Here is a 9,225-nt window from a genome sequence, read left to right as displayed (position 1 = left end):
TATACCAACAGGGAAAGCCTGCACAATTGACTGAAAATTTGTGTTCTTCTTATCATTTTTATGGTGGATTAACACTGTTACAGTCAGCCAACAGTATTGCACTGATACCAAGAACATTAAGTGGTAAATCAAGTGATTCACTTTTGGGGGATTTTTTCCCCTAACCTTTTCATTTAAACATTTATAGGTCTCCAAGTGCTAAGAGGAAAGCTGTTCAAAACTGAGCGCTTGAGCACAATTACACTGGCAAAACTAGCAGCTAGCCAGAGCCTAAAACTGGTCCCTTAAATCTCCCAGTGATCTGAGCCCAGGTGCAAACAGCACATTGGATGCAAGTCAGTCAGAAAACAATCTTGGTACTTTATGGGGCTGGGAATTAATTAGCCTGCTCGGGCCCTACGGCAGGGATTGAGCAGCCCTGGGCCTGAATGTTGAAGCATGTTTGCGTGTCCCCGCATTGCACCACCTTATGTCCGTGCTGGGGGCTGCTGATAGCAGTTTGTCTGACTCTTACTGGTTCGTTTCAGAGGGCCAGAGGATTCCCCAGGCATTTCACACCCCTTCCTGTGACAAAGCAGAGGCACCAGCCTGAAATGTTTCCTGTCTTCACGCATCCTGGTCGTATGCTCAGTATAGACTGCAAAAGTCTCCTGCTCTCCTGAGCCCGGCCAGGTTTTGGTTGTCGTTACTCAACTCCTCCTGTGTAATCTCAGTGTTTCTTTCTCATACCTGGAGAGAATTTTAAGCCAAAATTAATGACCCATGGCTAATATGCATCATGGCTAATATTTCATAAGGACTGCATCTCTGCAAGCAGCAGTCTCTGCTGAGTGTCAGTCCCTGTCTTCCTGACTATGCCATACTCCTCCGTGTAGCTTACTAACTCGCATTACGTGTAACATCTTTTGTTGTTTAGCACTAATAGGATCCAGTCGAACTATGCATAATTACATCCAGGTCTCCTTCAACGGATGGCTTATTCCTTCTGTCAATGATCTAATAAGTAAAGAGACATACCATAAAATGAAGAATGAGTAATGCACGCTGAGGTGATTATTATGCTGTGGTGCTCGTGCTAACAGCTGGAAGAGATCATGGATTACTGAGACTACATGAGCTTTGGGAAGGCCCCCGCAAAACATTTTCAAGAATCCAGAATTTATTCCAGTGCCCAGGTTAACATATCTTTCCATGCTGCTCTATCCTTCCTGCAAATGACTGTTTCCTTCACTCTAATTCCTGCATCCTGAGGAAGGCTGTTTAATCTTATCATGGAAATAGCCTGTGAAGACAGGGGAGAAGAGAAGTGGAAAAAGCCTGCAGCTCACAGTCATGTGTAAGCAATAGTTAATGGAGGGTCCAGGACACAAAATTCTCTCACATCAATGTCTCCTTAATTCACTTAGCCATGACGAAATGAATTCAATAGGCAAAAAAACTTGAGGCTGGACAAGTTAGACTGGTGAGATAGACCAAAAGCCAGTTCCCCACTTTGACAGGGCTAGGGGTCAGCGCTGCCAGGAGACACATCTGATGGCTTGCTGGCGTTTCTTCCGAACGCCTCCTCCCAGCTCAGGTTGTGGCCTAACCAGCCCTTCCTGTTGGCAAACGCAGGGGCAGATCCAGGAGCACGGCTGGCTGACTGCAGGCACAAGGTGAGCTGGTGGTGGTTGGTCCTCCAACCCCTTTTGGTGCTTCATCCAGAGATGGAGACCGTGGACTGAAGAAGAGGCCTGCATGCTGAGCGCTGCCTGGGATATACACTTTGTACAGCTGTGCGAGTCTCAGAAGTATGAAGACCACCCCAAAAGTGCTCTGAATAGAAGAAGGAATGGTGCAATCCCAACTCCCCCACATGGAAAGGCACCAGGGGTTTAATTTACATGGAATTGGCCCACGGGCTAAATATCTCAGTATTATCCTTTGGGAACAGAGGGAGTCGTCACAGGGTCACCTGAGGAGCACTGGAGCCAGGAGTTTCCATAAAAAGCCCACTGCAGCTTGGGGAGGAGATGGGAGGGAGGGAGAGGCCAGAGTGAGCTGAGACTGCTCACGCTGGGTATGGAGGCTTCCTCCCCACCAGCACAAGCCTGCAGCTGGCAGAAAACAGGGTGCAGAGGCTCGAGCAGCCCGGTCAGCTCAGGGGAGCTCTCGTCCCCTGAAGACCTCCACCACCCAGAGTGAGGCAAGAGGGAGTCAGACCCTCCTTTACTGCTGCATGCTGAGCCAAAGGCAGCTATACTTCACTAGCCCTCAGCAGTGAGCACACCCGAAACAGATTCTTAAAAAGTTTCCTCACAGCTTAATACCTCAACCCCCTGGCTGTTCCCTAGCTCCTGTGAGTTGTCCAAAACCTTTTGGAGAGAAACACAGCAGGTCAGGAAGACTCCTTCCAGTCCTCACCAGAAAAAGCAGAATACTTATCCTGTTTGCACTACATGTCTTGGGAGCTGGGGCACAGAGGACCTCAGCTGTAATGCTGCAGATCATAAAATATTTGCAGCCAACTCCTGGACTGCTCCATAACGGGCCATGGGAGCCCTCGATGCTGACCTCCCTCTGCGAGCTGAAGTTTTCACGGCAGCCACTCAGAAAAAGCAAACACAGCCAGCATCCACCTACAAACATCCAGCAGGATGGGCTGCAAGCCCTCAAAAAAATGTTGAATATCAGTACAATAAGCTATGCATTGTATAGAAACATGATCTGTCCAGCTTGCTTTGCTATACCTGGCTCCATCACATTCAGCCTAATTCAGATGGAAAACTAGGCAGAGCTGACGGCCTCGGCTGCCTGAGTAATCCAAGGGAAGACTTTCATCAGGTTCAGCAGGCACTTTGTCTGTTTACACAGTTCCAAAACAAAGATATAATTGAATACCATGGATTTTTGTCTGGAAAAAACTGCATGAGAGTCAGCTCTTGCTGTTCTCTTCCTTCATAAAAAAATTCAATTTGTTTATTTTTGCTGAAAATGGTCTAACCACATGAAATTTGGTTCTTTGACATGAACATATTCTACAAGAATAATAAGCGGCCTCTGCCATCATCTCAGGTGGTGAACAGAAAAAGTTAAATATCAGAAAATCCAGTAACTTAACAGTTGTTTTTTCATCAGAGTAAAAATATGTTTTCAGCAGGTTCCATCTCTGCTTTTAGAGGCTTTCAGGAAAAACACTATCCCTCTGTTCAGGACAGGTCATGCTCCTGCTTTGCCACAGCTGCGAGCCCTGGTACCACCTCTGGAATTTGTACAACCTGACCTGGTTTGTTTATATTTGCTTACAAGGAGTTGAGTAAGCTCTCAGAAACACTGATGTGGAAGCAAAGTGACACCGCAGAAGCCTCAAACTTGCCTCACCCCTGCCAGGGAGGCCGAATTAGCTGTAATACTGTCTGCGATGCTGCTGCAGCAAGGAGGCTGTCAACAAGTTCTCTTACAGCACACAGTGCTCAGGGCCAATGCAGCCATGATCTGTGTGGGAAGCTCAGCAGTTTTGCAGCCACAACCAGAGTGCTTGATGCTAGAGGCTTGCTGATCTGATCAGAAGAGAGGGGAACGCTACATGTCTCTCCATTGTCCACTTCCATGTCCTGTTCTTCAAGTTTTAGAGAGTTATTTATTTTCTAAGGCATACCTTGGCTGCAACCAGGAACTACTTTGAGCTCTACTAGATATCCTCTCAGAGATTTTTGACTGTGCACAATAGACTCACATTATATTCTGATACACAAACTGCTTAAAAAAACATGAAGTTATTAGAATAATGAAGTGACCAGAAACCTCTCAGAAAAAAATGTCCCTGTGTGGGTTCCAGGTTATAAAGTTTATATGAATGAGTACGACCAACATACAAAGACTCTCCTTGGCCTGTGCCAACAGATGTAGATGTGTTAGATGAAACAGAACCTCAAAAGGTGAAAAAAAACTTCTATGAATTTGCTTGGATAATACTTCAAGTTTCTGTTTACTAGATGTTTACAAACAGATCTAGAAGCAGTTGGCTGTTCAAAATAATGTTTGTGGAAAGCAGTATCACAGAATCACAGAGCGGCTGAGGTGGGAAGAGACCTGTGGAGGTCACCTGGTCCAACCCCTGCTCCAGCAGGGCCACCCAGAGCATGGTGCCAAGGAACCTGTGCAGGCAGCTTTTGAAGATCTCCTTGGAGGAGACTCCACAACCTCTCTGGGCAACTTGTTCCAGTGCTCCACCACTTGTACAGCAAAGAAGTGCTTCCTGATGTTCAGGGGGACCCTTGTGTTTCAGTTTGTGCCCATCGCCTCGTCACATCACTGGACACCATTGTTTTTGTAAGAGAGTGAGCAGAAAAACTCCTTTATTTACTACTTCTTAAGACTTGAGGACTCAGCCATGTAGTGGGGAGGCTCTCTGGAATCACAGATGCTCACAAAATGCTGCCTCAATATTCACTTGCACCCTTCTGTCCTCTGTTTCTACTTCATTTAGGCCTCCAGCCTGGAAGCCTGCTGAGCTATCGTGCTGACCGATGCTGTCACATCAACCCCTTGGCCCACAGGGCATTACCCACTGTTTGCTTATCCCAGCTCCTGAGACCACAAGCACTTTGATACCTGCACAGTTCTTAGCATAAGCTTTACTTAGCAACAGAGGCTACCGAAACCAGCACCATTAGTAACAGCAAGAGCCCATCACTTAGACACTAGGAAGGGAACAGTTGTTCACTGCAAGCATGAAGCCTTTTAGCCACTTCTCAGCTTTTCTGCACACATGCAATGTATAGTTTCTATAAATGGAGCAGCAGTCTGCAATATTTTTAGAGCAGTGCGCTGCTGATTAAACCGTAGTGAAGAATGTGACACCTTTTTTTGGAAACTAAACCCAGTGGAAGTTTGCAGTAGAATATTGTGTCTATGGAATAAGGCAGTTCCACTTCGAAAGATTTAATTTTACAAACATTTTCAAATCTTTTAGGAAAGCTACAATAAGCTGTCCATGTTTAGATTTCTGGAGAAAGCAATTACAATGAGCAAGCATCAAAACATTCTGTAAAACCGAAAAATTGGTTTACTGAATTGAAATGTGTTTATTTTGAGGTGACGAAAAAGGGAAACAGTTGGACAGGATTTCTTACTAAATCGCTGCGAGACTCCATGCATCTCTGGCTGAGGAGCCCAGCCTCCCGGTGAAAACTGAGACATAGTTCATCTAATCTGTTTTTCCCATGAAACAAAGAAACAGAATTTAATACCAAAGCAGAGTAAAGTGGATTAGCTCAGTAGGTCAGAAGTTTTGAATTTTCAGTTCAACTGAAGACTTTGAAATAAAGCATTCTAGGATCTTCCTAGATGATCCCTTCTACAGTTGCCCCTTGCTGGTGGGGGAAGAGGGAGCAAATCATGTTGTCTTTATTCAGGGCAGCAATAAAAAAAAAATAAAATACCAGAGTTTTTTCTAAGACAAAAGAATCAAAGTTTTTGACAAAGTCTAGTATTGGAGCAATATGCCAACACTGCATTCTCTTTGAACAGAAGTATTTGGATATAAAAACAAATAAATATACTTGGAATTCAAGACAAATTTCAGCCCTGCGCAATGCAATCACATTTGCTGTATGTTACCCCTAACTTGAGACCTAAATGGTAGAGGTAGCTGGTGCTTAGAAACTTCCACATCACAAATACATGAGCCATTAACCATGCTGAAAACAGACAGAAAAAATATCTTTTCCACCCAGTCTTTCATTTAGCTCCTGGATTCACTCCTAAAAGTGGTGACGTACAAAAATGTCTAGTGTAATAACCAGGGTGAAATTCTGGATCTTCATCCTTCTGCATTAAGGCCAACCTCTAAGTCACAGGATCCCAAAGAAGGGGCAAGTTATTTCATGTTTTGCCAGTGCAAAGTTCCTCACACCTTTTTGCAGAGCACCGGTGACAGCCGCACCTAGGAAAAGGATTCTGCCCTTGATGGCAAAGGCTCTGGTCTATGTCAGCAGCTCTTGCACTGAGCTGTACAAGGGGAGTGGTGCCCACGTGGCAGCACTTTGTGCACTGACATGAAAGATGTACCTGGAGAGGTACCCATGCACCAAGAGTGGAGATCCAGCCAAGGTGTTCCAGTTGCTTGGATGATGTGTGCCATCGTGGCTATGGGATTTGCTTTTGGGCACAGATTTGCTTTTAACCACCCATTTTTTTCCATGTAAAGCTTTCCTTATGTATTTTGATACAAACATTTCAGCCATAGAGACTCTCTGATTTTCCCAGTGTTACAGGGAGCCACAGGCCTGGTTTAATCAGGCTTTGGAAAAGCAAACTTGAAGATGACTGCTTCTGCACAGATGACAGGAATACTGCACACCAAAATCTGGGTGAGGCAGGTGGTGCATAAGAAGGAAGAACATGTCAGTTTGTTATTTAAACATGAAAATTGTGTTTTGAAGAAGTATTTTCAAAGTTGTAGCTAAGCAGAGATGAAGGCATTTCATTCTATTTGCTTCTTCTACGATGCAATAAATACGTATGTTTTTTGTTTACAGATAGACTGAGAGTGTACAGAGTCTCCAAAATAATATCTGAGTTATCTGATGGGTACCTAATGAACACACCAGCCTGTAAGCCTTATTTGTGAAGTCTTGATGTCCAGAAAGTGAAAAATGCAAATCTTCTAGGAGAAATTGTTGTAAACTAGAAGAATTTATCAGCATCTGCCTCCTTGTATCTGAAAAAGCCTATGCATTTACAAGTAAAATTTTTCCAACAATCTTCTCCTTTGAGACTTATCACTCCACCACGGCTTATCACTGACACCAAGCAATGTTAGAATGGCTTGATTGTGAAAGAAGTCTTGTGTTTAAGAGGAGAACATGGCAGAGACTTCATTATTTCGGCTGTGCTCTATGAAGAGAGGCTATTGAAGACCCACGTTCTCAGATACACATGAATATGAAAATCTGCCTACAGGTATGGGGTGACAAGGGCATCCTCTGCCCAGGGGGCACGAGGGGCTCCCCACTGCATGGGCAGCAGGACAAGCAGTTGACACGGCTCCTTCTTTGCCCCATCTCACCAACCATTTGCGATCCTTGCTCTGGGGTCCTGAATTTAGGCCAAAATAAATGGGAAGGAAAAAAAAAAAAAAAGCAACACGTTTTGGGACAGGGGTATAAGACAGAAATATTTCTCTAGACATTTTTTCTTTTCATTGGCAGCCACCGGCCACTGCTCACAGGTTTGGTATTTCAGACACGGTCCCAGCAGAGACTGCCCAGTGCAAAAGCTGCAGGTGAGGCAGCCAGGGCTGTCACCACCACAAGCATGGATCCCCTTTGCAGTCTATATGGTATTTATTTGTCCTCATCACGTTAAACACAGATAATACTCTAATCCCCACCCCCCCATGTAAAAAATCTTATTAGTACTATGTTTTCCAAGCCAGCGATTTATTGTGACAAGGATCCTGTTTGGCTAGCCCTGCCTCTGCAGTTCCTTTAAGTGCAGTATCACGAGAGGAAGGCACATCACACTTCCTATTATCTTGAATTCTTACATAATGGAGGAAAACAAGCTCAGACTCAAAATAACCCCAGAGCCCTGTACCAAGGAAAAAGAAAAAAAAAAGAACAATTAACATTCCACATGTCGAAAGAATGTAAACAAAAATGTCATCATAGAGACATGCAGAAAACTGGTGTTACTCAATCTGAACGCTGCCAATTCTCCATCTAATGAGTTGCTGAATCCTGAGACAATCAGAAATGGCTCGTGTGAGCTTAGGGAACAACAGCATTTGTTTTTTCCTTCTGATTTCTCCTTATTAAAAGCTACGGGGAAATCACCGAGTTAGAAAGACAACCTCAATTACTCTTAATTGCTGTCAATTCTGGTTAGCCCAGACCACGCTGATCCTGCAACGAGCAGCAACGGGAACAAAGCAGGTGCTCTCTCCTACGGCCTCTTCCCAGCACACTCCCTGCAGTTGCAATGGAGATGCCATCTACTGAACGGCTGGAAGCATGAGCTCGGATGAGATCATGATGCTGCTCACGCTCATGACCATATTTTGTCTTAGAAGTAAGGCTTAGTGTTCCTGCTTTGCTCAAACCTCCATTTTTCCCCTCTGTCTTTTGGGCAGTGCTCCAAGTAGTCCTACAAGTGAAGCCCCACATCAGGGTGCTTCAGCCCACCTGCGCATCCACGTGGGTGCTGCTCTCCCAGGTCATGGACCAAGCAGGGACGTGCACATGGCCTGGAGGAACAGCTATGTTAAAGCAGCACTGAACGCCCCTCTTAAATCTAGATGAATACAGAGGACTGCCTCAAGGGAGCTGAGTGAGTATTGATGCTTTTTGGAGCAAAATAGGCATAGTCAGATAAGCCTGGTCCTTGCTACTTCTCCTTCAGCATATATTTGCAAGAAAGTTGAAGCGTAACTAGAAGTAACTAATGTGGTTCTTCTACGCATAGCAAGAAATGCAAATAGAGAACAGAGCTGCAAGGTGGCAAACTCTTTGAGTTATCCAGCTGGTTTCTTTTAACTTTTTCCCTAATAAAAACTAAGAAAATATCAGAAACATACGGGGGGGGGATAATATGTATTAACAAATAGAGATGAAGATTGATACTGCTTTGAAGCATAAAATATCCTGAAACCAAGTTCAGCTGTTGGCCATTTTATCACCCAGTCATCTAGGACCACATGCAACATCTCTTTTACTCATTAAAAATTATTGATACAGCAATGAGGATGTAGGAACATCCACCTCAAATCAGCCTGTAGTAAATCCCAAATTATTAGGTAAATAAAAGGAAACATACTCTTATTACTATTGCTCAGTGAGAAGATCTAGAACTGGATTTAAAAAAATGTTATTTATTTTTAGTAAATCCTACACGGATCTGATGGGATTAACTTTACTATTGCAAAACTCTAATACATTCACAGTAAGATGCAAAAATACTTTGACACTATACCAGTCTTAGCAAACACTTGTTTATTTATTTATATAATGTTCTTGAACTGGGGGTGGAGAGAGAGAACCCTATGTTATGTACTAGGTATAATAACATAATAATGTAAGCTATGCTCATTTGTACGATATGTATAACAAAATACAAAGGTGCAAAATTAAAATCACAGGATCACAGGGTAGCTGAGGTGGGAAGGGACCTCTGGAGGTCATCTGGTTCAAACCCTGCTCAAGCAGGGCCACCCAGAGCTGGGTGCCCAGGACCACGTCCAGG

At 44.1% G+C, this 9,225-nt stretch overlaps 1 protein-coding gene across 1 annotated transcript in view; it reads right to left on the bottom strand.

Moving 5' to 3' along the window:
* COLEC12 (collectin subfamily member 12) overlaps nucleotides 1–9,225 on the bottom strand; it is a 98,069-nt gene that overhangs the window by 64,755 nt on the left and 24,089 nt on the right. The gene's annotated exons all lie outside the window — the stretch shown is intronic.

This window comes from Cygnus olor, chromosome 2, assembly GCF_009769625.2.
Source record: "Cygnus olor isolate bCygOlo1 chromosome 2, bCygOlo1.pri.v2, whole genome shotgun sequence".
Classification (NCBI taxonomy): domain Eukaryota; kingdom Metazoa; phylum Chordata; class Aves; order Anseriformes; family Anatidae; genus Cygnus; species Cygnus olor.
This window is presented reverse-complemented; position numbering and strand designations above follow the sequence as displayed.